Source organism: Talpa europaea, assembly GCF_964194135.1.
Source record: "Talpa europaea genome assembly, chromosome: 8".
Classification (NCBI taxonomy): Eukaryota; Metazoa; Chordata; class Mammalia; order Eulipotyphla; family Talpidae; genus Talpa; species Talpa europaea.
Window position 1 is genome coordinate 63,793,699 of NC_140075.1, and position 18,462 is coordinate 63,812,160.

Here is an 18,462-nt window from a genome sequence, read left to right on the forward strand (position 1 = left end):
TCTCAGTCTTCCCCATAACAGATTCTGCATGTAGAAAGTGATTTTGTGGGCCTCCCCAGTGGCGCAGCGGTTGAGCGCTGGGTTGCGAAGCTGCTCGCAGCCTCTGCAGCACTGGTTTGATCCCCAGCTGCTCCCCGGCCACTGGAGGAGGGTCCCGCATGGCACGCAGACCTCTCTTGCCGCCCGCTGCTCCCCTCAGCAGTGTACTTTGGTCCTTCTGCCTGCTCTGCTCCCCGCTCTGGCTCTGGTGAATTCTCTTACCCTCCCGCCCTTCTGACTGTACCCAGTGCTTGCATAAATAAATAAATCTTTAAAAAAAAAATTGAAAAAAAAAGAAAGTGATTTTGTTATATGTGAAGATGGTTTTCTGGGTGTGGATAAGAAGAGGTAAATAATGCCATGGTCAGATTCCAGGCTAAAGGCTGGCAAAAGGTTTCTAAGAAAACCCAGGGTGATGTTGTTTTAATGAGCTGTTGGGTTCAGTGAGTGGGGTCCTTGGGTTACCTCTGAGAGAAGTTTCAGCCAGTTGCACTTTCAGCAGCAAGCTGAAAGTTTGCTAGAGACAAGGATGTTTAGCTATATCCAAAAAGGTCAGGTTTATTAGAAGAAAAGAAGGAAGATGTTTGCACAGACACAAGCAGGCAGAAAGAGCTGCATTTTGCCAATGTAGAAATTTTTCTGATAGAGTGTTCTTTTGGGAAGGGGTTCACCTTCATTAACAACAGTTAAATGATTCACTTTTAGGATGTGATTGGTGATTTGTAAGGACCAGTGATTCTCTAATGGCCCCTCATCTCTATATCCCCACCTCTGGTTCACCTGGGGATATTTTCTATCTATAGTAGTCTGCACCTAATGATTTTCATTTCTGTAGGTGGTTTAATGACTATGTTAATCCTTTCTACCCCCACATCTCCAATTTCTAGCCTTGTGAAGCTTCCATCAAGGGGTATAGTGATTCAGAAACTGACATGACAGCTTTGAGGAAGAGCTGTGAGACTCTCTTAAATAACTTGCTCCATAGTGGAGGGAGGGCCCTTTACAAAAAAGAGATCTAGACAAGAGCATGATAGGTTGAAAGCAATTCCCCACTGCCAAGTCAGGGAAGAGTCTAGCAACATTTCCCCTGAATCTTATAAATGCGGAATATGACCCACAATTTAAAGTCAACTCCCTTTTCTTATTTTGAGTGGGAAAAAGTCTCCTAGGAGACTATCTGATTCTCCTCTAGGCTGAAAAATATGATGAATGGCAGCCAAGGAAGGAAAGTTTGGAGGAGTGGCTTCCATGCTGAGTGACTCCTTCCTGTCAAACCTCTGTGTGTGAGGGTGTGTCTGCTCTGTCTGGGGGTGTTTGTACAATTATGCATGGTGTGATTGTTGGAAAATGCTGTGATTGGCTTTCTTTAGGTCAAGGGTTCAGATGGTGTAGGGGAAGAGCAGGTAGCTCCTTAGGCTGGTGCATATTCTTGGCTACGTTTTATGAACATGCTGTGAAAGATGGAATATAGTCTCCTCTAGCTCATTTGACAGTCTACCCAAGGGTAAGGGGATGGATTCTCTGACCTTTGAAAGTCAATTTTCATCCCAAGATTTTACATTCCAATTATGTCTGAAGACTATTTAAATAAATGATGGTTTTTCTATTAGGAAAGAAAATTGACTGGAATTTGCTCTATTTGAGCTGCAAAAATTTGAAAATAGGTCAACTCTTAATTATCCAGGGTAATAGGGAACATCTTGGATGGATTATCCTAAACCACAGGTAATTAACAAAATGTGCAAATTAGGCACTGATTCATAGCATTCATTAAAATTTACATTTAAACTACGACTTAAGCAGCATACATTTGTAGATGAGCAAATCAACATAGCAAAAATAATTTCAAGATGGATATAGACATTTTAAGGAACACGTAGAGTTGAAAATATTACTGACACACTGGACAATCTCTGGAATATTTTGTACTCTAAAACTCAAAACATTTACCTAAAGCCTCACGGGACATTTGGCAGGCTTTCTTCTTTTTTTTCTTTTTTGATAAAAACAAGGGGAGAGATCAACAGAGGTTTCCACCCCCTGGAAACTCTGCCTGGTGGCCCAATGCAGTGAACCCTTCTCTGTGTGTGTGTTGGTGTCTGTCCAGGCCTGTGAGGCCATCTCTCTCTCCCCCCAATAAGTTCCATGAAAAAACTAATAGCAGCACACCCTAGAGGACAAGTGGGAAAGTGAGAAAAGAAACTAGAGATCTGAAAAATAGTGATTATGAAAAGCAAAATGTTTGTGCCAGTTCTGCCTTATCCTCAAATTTTCAAAAAAAATCAGACCTAGAACTATCTGTTCTCCTGCCAAATTACTGTTAAATCTGTTAAATTACCTCTTCCATTTCTAAAATGATTTGCTGAAATAATTCATGATATTAGTGCTTTTTATTGATGATGATTCATTGTGAACGATAGCAATGGCACTTTGCCAGCGTGACCTCCTCCCTTAGGTCTTACAACAGCCCTATGCAGTTGTTAGCAGTCAGAATGAGGGGTACCCTGGGACCCCCCAAACCTGCATGCTCTGAATTTTTCTATCTGCAGCATACTCCTTTGATAGAAAAGATCTTTAATACAATTAGTGGGCATTAGAGAGAGAGAAGAGTTGTTATGGTGACATTCTTAAATTTACTATAATTTATAGATAGAGCTAGTCATGATAAAGGTTTTACATTATACATGATTTTTTTAGCATCTCAGTAATTAATTGCAACACGTAGATGTGCTATGATCCTTTGATTGAAATATCTAGAAAGATATTTGAAAGAGACTTGAAAAGACTTTAAAGCAAATACCCCAGGTTTAGAACATGGCACTTCATGCTAGCAATTGTTCTTCATGTTTAAACAACATCTTTGATAATTTATTTGTAAACTGTTATGTTTTTGTGTAAAGAGAATAGGTAACAAGTTTTCATTACTTTATTTTTGCTCAAAAATATCTCAGGGCCATTATGAGAAGGTCTATTCACCTCTGTGATCTGTCCCCACAAAGCGTATAACCTCAGCTTAATCCTAGACACACCAGAGAACTCAAATTGAGGGACATTTTATTAAATATCAAAAAAGTGTTTACTCTTCAAAAGTGTTAAGATCCTGAAAGGTAAGGAGAGGCAAATTTTCATGGTCCAGAGGAGACTAAGGACAAAAGATGATTGAAGGCTCTGTACCATCCGAGACTGTGTCCTGGAGCAAAGAATACTGGTGAAAAAAGCTAGTAAAACATGAGTGAATTTGCACAGCATTGCACAAATGCTAATTTCTTAATTTTCACAAATAACACCATGGCTTTAGAAGATGTTAGCTTTATGGCAGACTATTGAAGGGTATATGGCAATACTCTGGACTAACTTTGTAACATTTCTGTAATTTAAAATGATTTTTAAAAAGTTGATTTGAAACAAAGAAAGAAAGACATAAAACATCTCAAGTAGCGTAAACTCTGTTTCATGGGTAGACTCTTGCTTGCAGGTAACAAAGGAGAAATCTTTTTTTTTTAAAAGATTTATTTATATATGCATCCAAGAGCTGGGGTGCAGGCCAGAGGTGCAGGGGTTGAGCAGAATCACCAGAGACAGAGTGGGAAGCAGAACAGGCAGATCTACTGAAATACACTGCTGAGGGGAGCAGTGGGCGAGACAGGAGAGGTCTGCTGTGCCATGTGGGTCAGCTCCTTGGCTGGGGATCGAACTCGTGCTGCAATGGCTGCAGATAGCTTCAGGGAGCTAACACTTAAACCTTAGCACCACCAGAGAGGCCCCCACAATGATAAAATTAAGGAAACACATTCTGTACAAGTAGAGGTCTAGGTATTGAAAAGCAGTGTTCACACAGGTAGACGAAAGCACTCAGCTGAGAATGTGTCAACATTACAGAGAACCTGTTTGTGCCACCAAGACCCAATGCCTCTTTCTATCCTCATTTAGAGACTGTATGGTATAGAATTATCTGATTATTTCAAGATACCATTTAGCATTGCCAATAAATCTAACTCTATATCTTCAGGGAATAAAATGGTGGTCTCATTGTCTTTTGTAATTATTTTTCTATTAGCAACTCTCAGTATATCCTTTTGCAATTGCCTATGGGGTGCCAAGCACTTAGGAGATGAAACCCCAACTCTAAAGATGGAATCCCTATTTTTGAACCTAGCATTTAATGAGTAAGAATTCTGCAAAGCTGCAAAATTTGCCCTTGAGAACCCATGACAACTAAATATTCTGTGGCTTCAACTGATAATCATGCTGTCAGTTAAGCATTTTGCATTTTAAAAACAGCTGGATATATTTTTTTCTATGAATTTCTGTGGAGAGAATTGGATGCAGAAACTTTTTAAAAGATGGCTTGCCACTTTCCAGGAGGCATCAACAATCACCAAGCTGTCGTACAGTAACTACCTGTTCTGCATGAATTGAAGGGTATGTCTTGTGTGAATCATTGGGTCTGTGGTGAGCCCTGCCAGCTGTATTTTTGGTATCATTTCCATATTAAATCCAAATATATGCTCAAAACCTTTTTGGGGGTCATAGTTAATATTCACAAAAGCACCATTTCTGAATCATGAAATTAGATATAATTGGAGATTAAACTTGGTTCTCACAAAATGTATTTTCCATTTTAATCCTTCTTTTAGAAACCTGGCTGTGATAAATGCCAGGGGATTCTATGCCAGTTCACAGCATCAAGAGCACAGAGGTGCCAGGTTAGGATAATGTGATCATTATGTTATGTGACTAGGTAGGTGTAAATAGATCCATCAAAATCTGCCTGTCCTTAGGCTGGTGACAAAACTAGATCAAGAGATCTGGCTCTGATCCCGGAGGGTTTTTCTTTTCCTTTCTCCATCACAAACTTGATATAAAGTTTAAATGGAGTTTGATTGTAGACAATTTTTAAAATACAGAATTATGGGGAGAGGGAAGATCTTTTATATCTGAATTTATATTTCTTACAGAAAGAACCAGAAGTAAGGTAGAAAAAAATGCCATTTTGCTGACTATAACTTGTATTTATAATGGATAGTGGACCCTTGGAATTTACAAACTGAAACTTATGATTCTGACTAAGGCAAAGCAAGAGCCAACTGCTAGGTGACACATATAATGTGAATGGCAACCAGGTTTACACAATATAACTCATTCCTCTAAAGCCTGAGTCTCCCATATTTTATAATTGTGCTGAGGTTCAAAGTGGAGTCGTGGGCTTTAAGGACTGTGTGCAAGTGAAAGCTCCTTAGCTATAAATACGCCTTGCTCACCACACAGTAACCACACCTCAGTTGACTTGTTATATATGTAGACACACTCAGGAAGTCATTATCAGAGTAGATATAAAATAAATCCAATCACTGTCATTCGTGAGAGAAGAAAAGAGAAATTTAATAGGTTAGAGGTATAAAACTGTAAAAATGAATTCGGTAGGTTGTGAAGATCTCAGGTTTTATCCATGACAAACATCAAGCTTAAAGTGGGAGCATGTACATGCCTTCGTTATCTGAGAAGATTGTCAGTCAATCAGTAAGCGTGTATTGAACTATCAATTTCGGTTAGAGCATGGTTCTAAAAGACAAAAGTAACCTAGAACAGGCAATTAAAGGACAATAAGTATGTTGGATGAGGTTGGCTAGAATAAAAGAGCACTGAATTGGGAGTCAGGGGAACTGGGCTTTGATTCCAGCTGTTACAATAGTCCCTTTCCAACTGTTACAATAGTCCTTTTACAACAGCCCAGCTGTTAAAATAGTCCTTTTCTGAGAAAACTTGAATTTTTACACAGATCAGAAAAGTGGATTTGACTTGCACTGGGTATGTTGTTGGTGGTGGTGGTGGTGGTGGCAGTGGTGGTGGTGGTGTGTGTGTGTGTGTGTGTGTGTGTGTGTGTGTGTGTGTGTGTGTTTGGATAGATGGGTAGGGAGGCCAATCAGATTTTCTATTTTTCAGTTAATACATAGGGACATGAAAACATCTCAAAATGTTGCTTGTAAAATTCTTTAAAATTTGAATATTTCCCCCCTCAGAAACTAATTTATATCACCTCAAAATGTGGAAGTTCAACCCCCAAGACATAGTTCATTAACTTAATTCCAGAAACTCCACGTCTGAGAACTGGAACAGTTCTGTAGAAACGCCTTTGTGTGAATGGTGCTTAGGCACAAGGCAATGGCCTTGATGATTTACCTTAGATTAAGGTAAATTTGTAGAGAAACTTCGCATGAATGTGTTGTGTAATAAATCCACAGTCAACTTTGCAGATTTATGGGCATCATTATCCCGTCCTGTGGAATGCGCCTTCATTGAATTTAATGAGCTGAAATAGGTGAACAGTTCATTCTAATCTGCCTCTGCTGGAACTCCTGTCGTTCCTGGAATCACAGAACATATGTCCTTCTCTTGTTTTAAAAACCAGAGGTGCCTTTCTGATAAACAAGTCTCTCTTGAGGGTAATGACATAGGAAGTGATTCTGAAGACATTTCCTTGGGTGCATCGATGGAATGTTAACCTCAGACAGCTACCTGTTGCAAAGCTGAGAGGTGATTTGTCAAATCCAAAATCCATGTCAGATTTGCTTTAATTGATCCTTGTTTCTTTGCATGAGGTGATTACCTGAGAATGCCTTAGGTGTCTCACCCATCTATTTCCTTAACTCTCAAGAGCAAACATTGGCAAGCAATCTCTTTTCTGTGGTCTTTTAGGTGATAATTTTGAACTGGTTGCACCATGTTTATCATAATTAGATGAAATCTTCATGGGAGACATAGCTAGAAAACCCAACCTGAAGTTCCCACAATGTCTTAAAGCACTAATAAATGAATTTAGGTAACAAGTGCAGAGAATAGAATTTGCACGGTCTCTAGAGAAAGCTTTCCAGTCCTCCAGGGCTGCATTTATATATGAAAGCACATTGGTGAATTGAAACAATTGGTATATTTCAATAGGGGGTGCTTCTGGCATTTTAAGTGTGTGTATGTGTGTGTGCGTGTGTGTGTTGTGTAGACACTCAGATATGTTTAGCTTATTGTCCTACTTTTAGAATCACTGGACCCCACACCCTAGATGCAGGGAAAATACTCAGTTATTACAACCACCAAAACATCCCTACACAATTACCAAACAATTCTTAAGTTATAATTCATTGCAGATAGTAAAGGAGTAAACACTCTCTAGAATCTGTGTAAGTAATTTTCCACTTGTGAAGTTTGTTTTCAAAGGTGACTTCCATGGGTCAAAATGGAGAGCACACTTTCTATATCTGAAGGTTATAGATGATGACTTTGTCCCTGGTATGCTGGTACCCTGCCTGTCTTTCTTGACCAATCTGCAACTCCTATCTCAAGTTTTTAGACTAAAGCCATTTAATTCCAACATTTAAATCTCCACTTTCCTAAGTTAGATTCTCAAATTAGATTCTTTTTAAAGTCTCTGATCAAAGTCATAGTTTAGGAGTCTAGTGACCTAGGGCCAAAATTTGGCTTGATCAAAAATTATTCCTGGTGCCTACCTTTTCCCCAGGAAGCTACTTCCTCTCTCGCACCACAGTTACTAATGTGATCTCTTATCCAGCCATCCTAAGCTGTATTTCCTGTCTTACTTCTCTATTAGCTGCCATTGCCATACTCTTGGATGTTGTTCCTATTAGCCTGTGGGGTCATTCGTTTGTTGCTAATGTCGAAACATTTTCTAATCAAACACCATCTGGGCATCTGATTTTCTTTTACTTCTAGGCTGAAGACGCCCTATCCACCTGCTTACTGTATTTTGGTCCTTATGATTGCTTTTGTGTGCTTCCTTTGTAACCTTCATTGTCAGCATAGATTTTCAGGTCCTGCCTATTCTAGGATGAGCAGAACCTCGACCACTCTCTCTCAGTCCACTACTTTTGTGACACAGCAGGAATCAGGGGCCTGGATATAAGAAACGGGGAAGCAAGGCTGTTAGCAGTATAGTAATTAAACACAACTAAAAACAAATTGAATAAGAAATAGTTGCTTAATCTTTAAAGCTGGTGCTTAGAGCAAAATAGTCTTAATTAGAGGAAAAGAGGAGATACATGGAAATTATTTTAAAAATCTGAATTATCTGAGCCTTTGAGGCAAGGTCTCAGAAATTGATTGCAATGACTCTTTATTATGGTTAATTTCCCTTCAGAACTTATGGATTTACTCTTCCTTGATATGGAAATATCATTAGCACTATGCCTAGGCTGATCAACCATAATTAGGATAATTTTTTTTTGCCTCACAAATGAAATGAAAAGAGATTCTCCCTCTCCTGCTGCACCCCCCCCCAATAATTGAGCAATAACAAAAAAAGAATAGTTAGTGGGATGAAAGTATTGAAAATAAAATGTATGGGTGAGTAAGCAAAACTGTGAGAGCTCATTTAGGGAATGGAAGTAGCAGAGCTTGAACCTAAATGCTATTATATCATTTTTGGAGCAAAGCAAACATTTTGCTTTATTCACTTACTGTATGCTTGTGTTAGAGAAATCAAGAGACAAGAAGTAGACGATGAAAAGTGATTCTCCCTTCCACGTTTTTACTCCCATTGATAAAGTTTTCTCCCTCAGAAGCAATATGTTTTTGATTTCTGTGTCTCTTTCCTGAGAAATTCTACTCCTCCCAGCATTTGTAGGCAGGCATGTGTCAGTACACACTCATACAGGTGTTACATATGAATTATGTATTTGTATAGATTTGTGTTTAATTGGCATTGATGTCTCTTAAGGACCAGAAAGCTCTTGTCAAGATTTTAATAAAAAAGTGGTGTCAGGCTTCATTTAAAACTTGTTAAAAATGTGTTTTTTTCTAGTCTCATCTTTCAGTTACAATCATATGCCTGAATATTGTGGGTAATATCATTTTATTGATGTTACCCACAATAATTACCTATGTTTACCTGTTACTTCTGGGGAGATGGCTACTGGCTTGGGCCTTGGCTGTTCTTGGCCACGCTTTTCCTTTGTGGTTGGATTTAGACCAATTTCCCTCTATACTTGAAGTGCAGTGTCTGTCGTCTACTCTTCCATCCTAATCACCCAGGAGATGCTCTTCCCAGTTTGATACATCATTTCTGATGTATATATTTATTTATATATTTATATATTCCTCTTTCTTAGTTTACATTGTCATCTTGGTGGACACCACTACCAATGATTTCCTGAGAAAGGTTTTATGATGGGTAAATTTGATAAATTGAGATCTTGTATCTCCATATATTACCCTTGAACAATGGGGTGCTGACCCCTCTGCAGTAAAAAATTTGTATATAATTATTGGCCCCCAAAAATCTTAACTAATAGCCTGCTGTTGACTGGCAGCCTTACCAATGTTTGTTTCCATTTCTCTCAGCTGTAAATGGTGCTCTGTATTGCCTGTGCTTGGGGCATAAGTTTTGATAAATTTTAACTTTTTATAATATGTTTGTGTACATTTCATGTGTAAATAACAAAAGAGACTATTAGCTACACACATTTTATACATATATGACCTATCATTTTCTTAATTTGTTCAGTGTTTCTAGGTCATGATGTCCATTTGTGAATTTTTTCAAATTGTCACACAAATTACAAATTTCAAAATAATGTTCCAATATATTTTTTGAAAAAAATCTGTATCAATGGACCCATGTAGTTCAAATCCATGTTGTTCAAGGGTCAACAGTGTATGTCTGGTTTTCTTTTCCACCTGGTCTAGATAGAATTCTATGTTGAAATTCATTTTCCTTCAGCATTTCGAAGACTTTGTTCCATTGCATTCCATTTCCAGTATTTCTGACAAGTCAAAAGCTATTCTGATGTCTGGTTTTTTGTAATGTGACCTATTTTTTAATTCCAGGGAACTTTTGGGATCTTTTCTGTGTTTACAGTGCTTTAGTGTTTCAGTACTGTGCCTGGACGGGATCCTGTTTCCATCTGCTGCTCTGAGCTTTTGATGACACCTTTCAACTTTGAAACTGACCTATTAACCCTGGGGGATTTTCTTGAATTATTTTATTTATGGTATCCTCCTTTGTTTTTCCTTTGTAGAATTTTTTATTCAGATTATTCTAATATCTGGGTATCCTATATTTATTTTTCAGTTTTCTTATCTTTTCTTTTTCCATCCCTTTATCTTTCCACTGTATGTTGTGGTTTTCTTAAATGTATCTCCTAGACATCCTTTCTCTCTGTTTGTGTGTGTGTGTGTGTAATATATATTCTATATATTTAACACCCTACTTTATGGTTGTAATAGCTCTTTTTATTATTGCTCCTAGGAGAATAATTTTAGGTCATGTTTTTAAGCTTTTCCCTTCCCTGAATAATCTCTATTTTCTCCCAGATTGTTTTTTATCTTTATCTTCCTTGTTAACTGATTTTTTTCAAATGTTCATTGATTCTTGGTTGTTTGCTTAGAATTATAAGTGAGAGCTTACAGCTGCCATTGAGGGTGATTCAGTGTATGTGTCCAGGTTACTTTGTTCTTTAAGGCAATCCAGAGATGTCCCAGCTCTGAATGAGGAGTAGAGATTCTGGATCCCAGAATTGTGGGTAAGTGGGGCCAGGGCACTACTTGAGGGTATCAGCACTTAGAAAAAAATCATTTGGTAACCCTGAATCACTCTGTTTGTAAAATACCCACTTTCTCACTTGTGTCTGGTTCAGAAACTCTGAAGATGAGCTCTTGGATTCTGCCAGTGGTAGGAAGAGACAGTCATCTGAGAGTACAGCGAGGGGAAGGATCACACTGCCATTCAAACAATAAGGATACATTTCCCTCTGTCTTCTTTACTCACTCTTAGTTCCAGAAGTAGTTGGAATTTACAATATATTGATAAATTATGTTTTTATTGACTCCCTCACTGTTGCTTTCAGATTCCCCTGCCTTGGCATGTAAGTCAGTTTCCACTCATGATCTGCTTTCCAGCTTGTACAATTTTGTTGCTGTTTTCTCTATTGCTTCTCATCCATGTGTATTTAGGTCTTTAGCAAAGTCCCCTATATGGTACTTTAATGAGGTTGGATGAGGAAGTGAAATTGTATCTAAATATAAATCTTCCAATTTAGTGGGGAAGTCCATTAGTGGTTATTCTGGATTGTGCTTGGTTTCATTTTAACTTGTTTATCTGTAGATTTTGAATTTTCTATCCTTGTTAATGATTTTCTTTGTTTAAAAAACACAGTGTAAGAATTATTTCAAAATAATTGTTCCTGCTCCCAATAGAAATTGCTTGAGATAAAATAGAGTTGTATATAATAAAAAAGTGAAATAAATCATTGCGTGGTCACTGTGTGAACAGAGGTAATGGGATGAGGAGCTTGCTTGTGGCAACCACTAGATGGTGCCATTGACCAAGGTCAGCTTGGTTGTGTGGTTTACATTTCAGGGAGAGGGCCTGGGTTTGTTTTATAAGGGATGAGAGACAATCTATATTAACAAACTTTCCATGTATAGTCCTTATGTGGTTTGGTATGCTCTTATTTTGGTTCATTAGTCTGTCCATTCTCAGAGGCAGATGAGTTTTGGTGATAGTTTTTTCAGTTATTGCTTGTAGCAGCTGTTCTGAGATTTTATCTTGAAGGTAAAAGGGTTCTCAGATTTAAATGATATATTTATTTAGCAAGAGCTCTATTAAATATGTTGAGAGAGCATATTTTTGATTAATCATGGTGATACTGAATGGGGGAGAAAAAGCTGATGTAAATCCACCCACAGTTCCAAAATCTAATTGGTTGAGGTCTGCTGTTTTCTTCCAGGACTTTTTATCCATTTTTGCCAAGGAGACCAAGAGGCCCTTGATTTTCTTAATAATTGAAAATACAGAAGGTAAAGGGTAAAAAAAAAATAAAACAATGATTGTGTTAAATATGAGCTGAGGCTTATAGCCTTAAAATAAGGCAAAGACCTCAGGTTTCAAAGTCCAAAGGCTTATCATGTTTATGGATATCATTTATTAAGCTTATTTTTGTTTAAGATATAATTTTTAAGGCAGCTCATGACATTCAGATTTTACCAATTTTCACCTGGTTCAATGCTGATTATATGCAACTAGTGTTAAGTTTATATAATTCTATCTACACAAAAGGCATTGACTAGGTTGACCTTAATTTGAGCCTTAATTTTACAGAAGTGGAGAACAACATCTCTGTGCAGAAAGATGGAGTTCTCTGAATTTCAACAATTTTTTAATTTTCCTTTCCTGTTTTTTTTTTTTTTTTGTACCATTATTCTTTTTGTAGGAGAATGAGTTCATGTAGCCAGTTGGGGGGTGGGGGGCGAGGGGATTAGCTAAAAGTAGTGAAGAGCAGTTTCTGAGAGAGTTCAGGTAACACTCAGGTGCGGAGAGGACAAAAGGGAGACACAGACAACTTAGCATATAGATAAGGGATCAGGAATGGAAAATTTTGAACACAAATTATGCATTTACTGAAATGATGATTTTACTATTTTATCATTTTCCTTTTTTCCTTCTCTTGGACATTTATAGTAGAAATTAATCAGGAATGAAGATTTGGTTTGAAGTTTGTTGCCTAGATGAATTGAGTCCATAGGATGAGATAAAGAAAAATAGTTTCTAAGTATTGTAGTTCTTGATAAAATTTAAAAGAATGAGAACCTGGAAGAGGAATGGGAACAATATTTGGCCTCTGGTATTTAATGCATTTTTTTTTTTCGGATTGTATAGTTGTGATTCAAGGTGCAAACTTTCACCCCACAAAGTACTACCACCACTTGGTAGATGTGTTTTATGACTAGAAAACAGCCATGGAAAAATGGGTATCTTGGGTCATATCCTGCATGTGCTCCTATTTAGCCAGCCATGAAACTAGGGGTGGAGCAGAGACGGGCCTGTCTGGCTGATTGTTGATTTCTTTCCAACTTTTTTTTTCCTTATATTTTCCGTTTTTATCTTATTCTCTCAGACAATATTTACTTTATATTTTATCCACTCTATGGGAAATTTTATTTCTGACATATTTTTAATTTTATGATATTTTTCTTTTAGTAGAATTTTCTCATTTCATCTAAATATATGAATTAAAGGACATTTTAGTTTTTGAAATTTCCTTTAGATCACTACATTAATTCTTTCCCACTGAGATTCCTTCTCTCTCCCTCTCCCCTGCCCCCACCTCTCTCTCAATTTCTTTCTCTGTGTGTTTTGGGCTTTATCTCTTCTTAATCTACTCATGATTCTGAGTGCTTTCTATTTAAAATACCATTTTGTATTTTCAACACCCTTATGAAGCAGAAGTATTATTATATCTTACAGACAGGAACATTGAGCTTCCACAGTCATAAAATTAGTAGATGTGGGGTCAGAATATGAAAATATGGTGTCTGTCTCAAACATCTTGTGTACCCACACATACTTAAGAGTGAAGTCCTAAAACACATGTGGAAACACATGTGGAAACACATGGGGAACCTCAGTGCCTTGTGCTGGCATCTGGAGATGTTTCCTCAGAGAGAAGCCCTCTGGTTTTCTGGCTTGTGAAGCTTGGGGAGGAGTTGGCATCTCCACCATTCAGAATGCAAATGTTTTTCATGTTGGTGCCTTATTCCTTTCCTCCCTGCTGCCTGCTTTCCCCAAATTTGTAGACTTCCTGGTTCTATTTTTCTAGAACATCAAACATCTTGTTCCTGTGGTAAAGGGGAAAAGCCACCTGTATCACAGGGTGAAACAGAAGAACTGGGGAGCTAAGTCTTGTATATATATTCTTTCAATTGACACCATTTTCTGTCCATCCCTAACACCACTCTCAGAAGTGCTTCTGCTTCCAGTTCCTGAGTCTAAGTTCTGCGTTATGAAATGTCACATTTCTTTTCCTGCATTTTGCTCAAACAAATCACCATAAACTTAATGGTTAAAGATGATACAAATTTCTTACTTTACAGATCTGGAGGTCAGAGGTTCAAAATAAGTTTAACATGTCTGAAAATCAAGATGTTGATAGAGCTGTGTTCCTTCTGGTGGCTCCAGACAAGAATGTGCTTCTTCCCCTTTTCCTCTTGTAGAAGTTGCTGGCATTCCTTGGCTTTTGGTCCCATATCACTCCACCCTCTGCTTCCATTGTCACATCTCCTTCTCTGATTCTGACCCTTCTGCCTCCCTCTTTCTAAAGACCCTGTGATGAGACTGGACCTATCTGGATAACTAGAACATTATGTGCATCACAAGATACTGAATCACATCTGCAAACTTCCTGTTTCTGTGTAAGGTAGCATATTAAAATTCTGGAGATTAGAATGTAGACTTTTGGGGACGACATTATTTATCTTGTCACAGTCAGCCGCCTCTTGTTCACCTCCTCTGCAGTCAATTTGATTGCAGTTTTACTTCTCTGCAGCCAGTTACCACTCATCTATCTGCTTTTCATTGTCTGCAATGTTGATGAAATATCTTATCTGTTATCTCCTCTCCCATTCTCTTTTTTGTGGGTTTATACATTTTGAAATCTTCTGTGAGTTCAAGGTATGTCTGACTTCCATTTTTAAGTAGAAACCCTCATTTACTTTCAGATAAGGAGTTTCAGGCACTGAGAAATTACATTGTCATAAGATAATTCATGATAGAAATGAACCTTAGTTGAAGAAGAGAAACAATTCCAGTAATATCAAGAGAGTGGGATTTCTAAGTTGAAATAGCACTCAGGATAGAAAACATTATAGTTCGTTTTGATAGATTTTGGGTGCTATTTCCCTGATCAGGAGACTTTCAGGGGTAAATTTTTTGGGTTATCATTTCAAGATATGAATGTTGCCAACATCTCACAGAATTATTGTGAGATTTGGTGATAAAAGTTTCTGTGAAAGACTTAGAGTGCTTTTATATAAATCAAGCAAGCACCCTCTTATATAGTGAAAGCTAGCAATAAAAGCCTTTCAATGTGCACTTGTAAAAACCACCAGAGAGATGTGAGTTATATATGGCTAAGAAGTAATGGAATTCAATTTAATTAATTACTAAGACATTATTAGGAGACTGTAATCTACATTTTGAAACCCATAATACACCAATGTCCTGGGAAATGAAGGAAAATAAACGTACCATAATCTTGCTGTTTTCACTCTAAATCCACAAATAGATAGCCCGCCTTCCATGTTTGCAGATTCTTCCAGATAAGAGTTAGCATAACTAATACTCACTGAGTGCTCATCATCACGGACTCACTCAGGGGGGCTGTTTTCATAGCCCCTCTGTGAAATACCTTCTATATGATCCTCATTTTTTAAATTTATGTATTTTTACATCATTGAATGAACATTCTTGTACAATGTTTGATTTCCTCTCTCAGGTGTCATTCCCATAAAATTCCCACCACCAAGATACCCTTGAACTGTCACAATAGACTCTTGTGTTCTTCCGTCCTCTTTTGATCCTTTTCCATCCCCCTCCCCTGATGAATGTCTCCAATTTATAGTTTGGCTGCTAGTTTTGTCTTCCCCCACCCCCCATCCCTTGCATGATTTCCCTATGTTTCTCCTATAAGTGAAACCACCCAATGGTTTTCTTTTTCCTTCTGACTTATTTCACTGAGCATAATCCATTCCAGTTCTATCCACGTTGCTGTGAATGGCATAAGGTTATCTTTTTTTGATTGCTGAGTAGTATTCCGTTGTGTATATATGCCACATTTTCTTAATCCAGTCATCTGTTTTTGGGCATTTAGGTTATTTCCATATGATCCTCATTTTACAGAGAGGCCATGGAAAGAGTTCATGCACTTGCCCTGTGTAACACAGCAAGAATGTAGCAGCGAACAGATTTGAATCGAAGCCTCCTGGCTCCAGGACTTTTGACCTCTATCCAATAACCTTATAAAAGATGGAACAAGTAAGCAACATTCTTTCATATAATCCTGTGCTTTAATTGAACTGGATTAGATGTTCTTTCTGTGCACACCTTATAATTGCTCATCTCTACCATAACTCATATTATTTTGTGCTCAAAATGCCTTTCCTTTCAAACACTGTTATTTCCTTCTGTTCTGTAAAACCTCCCCCGACTTCAACACCACCACTACATGAAATTTTTCTAAGGCTTTTGGTAGCAATTAATCACTCCTTTCCTTGAACTGGGCCATTTTGTGTTTTCCTCTTTAATGGTGTTTATTATTGTCTCCTTTTTATTTATTTGTTCTTCCCACTAAACTGTAAATTACTTGAGAACTAAGCCTTTTATTTTCCATCCCTTTATCTTCTGGGCATAGACTGTACCCATGGTAGACACTTACAAGTTTGTTTAACTAATATCAACAATAGACAGTCTCAAATTGTGCACAATTTAGGGAAAATTGAAGCCACAGGCAGTGATTCATATATCCTTTTTTTTTTTTCTGTGTATCTAGACACAATTGTCTCTCCTGAGTAGTTGTCTCACTGGGTGAGTGATACGATTTTAAGAAAGCTGGTCACAGATATAATTACGGGCTTAATGTTTATTTCGTGGCTAAAATAGACTTTTGGAGATGCTTACTTAAGGCAAACAGTAACACAGGGATTAGACAGAGATATGGCTTTCCACTCCTCCAAAATTTCCTATGAGGAATTATAACTGAAACTGTGTCCCATGTAAAGAATGAGGATTCAGCCATTGAACTATTCTGGAGACAGGCTACATTTCTGCCTTCTCAACAGGTAAAAATAACTTGCGTAATAGACCCACCATTTTCTCAGGGGTGTTGTGAGATTTGACTAAGAGGCAAGAGCAGTTTTTCATAATAAAGCTCAATATTTTAGGTGTTTCTGTAGTCATTCCTAAAAGATCTACATTCTGGTAGTGAGAGACTCTTGCTCTAGAAATTTTGAGATATAATTTTCCTAAAGATAAATTAAAATGTGTTATTAAACAATATTCAAATTGTCCCAAAAAAGGCAGAAAGGGGAAAAAAGAGGAAAGAAAAACAGAAGTAATAAATAACAAAATAGTAGTCCTAATCCAACAATCACATTAAGTGTATGTAATCTAAGCATACGAAATAAATGGCAGAGATTGGTAGTTTGGATTAAAAAAAAAATCCAGGGGGCCTCCCCTGTGGCTCTGCAGTTCAGTGCTGGGTAACAAAGCTGCCCGCAGCCTCTGCAGTGCCGGCTCGATCCCCAGCTGCCAGCGAGGATCCCACATGGCGCTCAGACCTCTCCTGCTGCCCGCTGCTCCCCTCAGCAGTGTATTTAGTCAGTCTGCCTTCTCTGCTCTCCATTCTGACTCTGGTGAATTCTCTTGCCCTCCCATGCTTGTGACTGTACCCAGTGCTTGCATAAATACATAAATAAATAAAAATTATTAAAAAAAAATCCAACCATAAACTGCACACATCAAACTGGTTAGGTTAAAAGTAAAAGGATGAGAAAGCATATACGATGGGAATATATAAAAAGAAAGTTGCATTGACTATATTAATATCAGGCAAAGTAGACTTTGCTAGAGATAAAAAGGGACAAAAGATCCAGTCACTGAGAAGACAAAACAATCCTTAATGGGTATGCATCTCATAACAGATCCTCAAAATACATTAAGCAAAACTGATAGGACTGAAAGGAGAAATAGAAAAATTTGCAAATATGTTGGACACTCAACCCTGTCAGTCATCAATGGACAAGTAGAGAGAGCGAAAGTAAGAAATGTAGATGAGCAAAGACTGAATGAGGATGAACAGAATATTTCTTCTTGCAAAATCACTTTCTTTATAATTGATAAAACATCATAAGAGTTTGAACCCATTCTCCTTGGCTTTAGGTTCCTGGCCTCTAGAACTTTCTTATTGCTCAAACCCGCAAAAGTCCTACTTCAGAAGGGTGTTTGGTGTGGAAGTGTACAGATTAGGAAACTAGAGCTAAGTAGAAAGTTTCCAGAGAGAAATGATCAAGAATGGTTACTGTATAGAGCGTGGGGAGGTGGTAGAGAAAGTGCAGAAGGATGCTCAGTGGCTCTCTTGCTCTGTTCTGCAGCATATCCTGCTATCTGTTCTCTGAGTGTTGCCAAACTAAGCAAAGGAGCAAATCTTACCAAATAATGAAACATTGGCTAAGGCAGAGCCCTGGACCTTTTCTTTCTTTGAATACTTTCTTTCTTTCTTTCTTTCTTTTTTTTGTTTATATGCCTTTTTCAATTCCACTCTGCTCCCTCTCATTTCCTTATAAAAACCTTGTTTTCATTCTAATGAACTTTCCTCTAGATCCCTAGTGTTTATTCATAGATCTGTTACATTTATGACTGTTTCATCTTTTCTAACATCCTGGGGTCGTTATTTTTCCTCCCTTGTTTTCCCTCTTGCTTCACTTAGTCTTTTGTAACTTCCATTTTATTTTATTATTTTTCAAGTTCTAGCCTGAATCAATAATGGAAACATTTTATTCATTGCAATTTCCTTCAGAAAAAAAAAATCTCTCTGTATGTATATGAATAGGGTTTGCAATAAATATATATATATAGCTATA